The sequence below is a fragment of the Pteropus vampyrus genome, unplaced genomic scaffold, assembly GCF_000151845.1.
Source record: "Pteropus vampyrus isolate Shadow unplaced genomic scaffold, Pvam_2.0 Scaffold67, whole genome shotgun sequence".
Lineage (NCBI taxonomy): Eukaryota > Metazoa > Chordata > Mammalia > Chiroptera > Pteropodidae > Pteropus > Pteropus vampyrus.
Window position 1 is genome coordinate 4,525,041 of NW_011888848.1, and position 1,787 is coordinate 4,526,827.

General features: G+C 34.4%; 1 non-coding gene across 1 annotated transcript; it reads right to left on the reverse strand.

Moving 5' to 3' along the window:
* Nucleotides 1–1,262: 1,262 nt before the first annotated feature.
* LOC111740770 lies at nucleotides 1,263–1,381 on the reverse strand. The gene has a single exon (XR_002780738.1). It is a non-coding gene; the product is annotated as a 5S ribosomal RNA (ribosomal RNA).
* Nucleotides 1,382–1,787: the final 406 nt, after the last annotated feature.

Here is a 1,787-nt window from a genome sequence, read left to right on the forward strand (position 1 = left end):
CAAAATCAGTAATATCGACAGAAAAATGCTTAAAGAAAAGGTTATTTGGGGGTGATTAATGCTAGCTGCCATAAAATACCCCTTAAATCTCAGTAACTTGGGAAAATAAGCATTCACTTCTAGATCATATCATAGTTTGGATATTTGATGTGTAGCCTTTTGCATGATGACTGAAGGATTCTAGCTCTTTCCATTTGTGGCATCGCTGTCTTCTAGCCCTTCTTGAAATTTCTCCATAGCTTTTTTTTGCTTTCAGTTGGCAACAAGCAAAGTGTGAGTGAGAGGGACTCTCGGCCAGTAGTGGAAGAAGTGTAGAATCTTCCACTCACATTCTTTCAACAGAACCCAGAAACATGGCCCTTCCCTGAATGCAAGGGGATCTGGAAAATGAAGTCCTCTTATGTGCCAAGGGGAGGAAGCAGGATTGAGACCATCTAGCCCGTCCGCCATAGTGGGTGAAATGTGAAATATATGCTAAAATGAAAATCAAGGGAGCGCACAAAATGAAGTTTTTATCTTATAGCTGCACCGATAATAATGAAACTGTCAAAAACAAATTTACTTCTGAGAAACTAAAAATAAATTTTTATATAGAAATAAAAAATCTTTTACTAAGATAGTTTAGGGTAATTTTCATTAATCATGGAAGCATGTTAGTAAATTTTGTACCATATGATTACATTTAGCAGCAGATTTGGGTAATATTTTTCTCAAAGTAAATTTTTTTCATAAATTCTTTATAACTGGATTTTAGATCTCAGGTAAATTGATACAGGGGGGCTGTGGAGAACATTGACATTGTCTAGGAGGAAAGGTTGTCAACATCGGTAGAGACACACATAACAAAGGGCTCAGGACAGTCAGCATATTTACACGATATTAGTTTGAACGCAGATGTCAGTCAACTTTTTATACATTTTTTCCTTAGTTTCTTATAGAAAAACTAACAATAAACAATATTTCTTTTATCTTCTAACTTCGTTGATCTTAATGTCATGACTTATTCCTCAAGTTTGATTTTTTTTTCTCTCTCTTCATCTCCTTTCTACTCACCCATCATTCACACTTCTATAGAGAGTAAAATATTTTTCCTTGTGTCTATTTTTCTATTCTGTCTTTATAAATTTTTCGTTAAGGTGGCCAACAGATTTCTTAGCATCTTTGGCTTTTATTTTTATTTTTTTATTTTTTAGGCGAGGCAACCCTTGGTTGACCTCACAGATTGCAAGGACCTTGTCAGCTTACAATCTCTTATTTTTTTATGCCTACAGCACCTGGTCTTCCTAGGTGGTCTCCCATCCAAGTACTAACCAGGCCCAACCCTGCTTAGCTTCTGAGATCAGATGGGATCGGGCTTGTTTAGGGTAGCATGGCCGTAGACAGCATCTTTTCCTTAAGCTATATCTCTGTTCCCAGGACTATTGTGACTTGACTATCAGTTATACTTACCCAGTAATTCAGAATATATTTAAAAAATAGAATTTTAATTAGTGTTAATTAGATAACCTATACGAATTTTCTCATGCATGAAAAAATGATATCATTGTTTTGTACACAGGGGTAAGTTTTGACTGCATTCAGTTGTGTCATGCTATGTCATGTTAACTAACAAAAAATAAAACAGTACTAAAATCCTGCTAATTTGAAATGATTTTAATTTTTTTTATAGTATTTTGTTTTCTGTCGAATTGACCAATATATGTATTCAAATTCCTTATTTTACTAGATTCAATTATTTCAAACCTGGGGGTAACATTCTTTTTACTTCAAATGCTTGACATAATCCT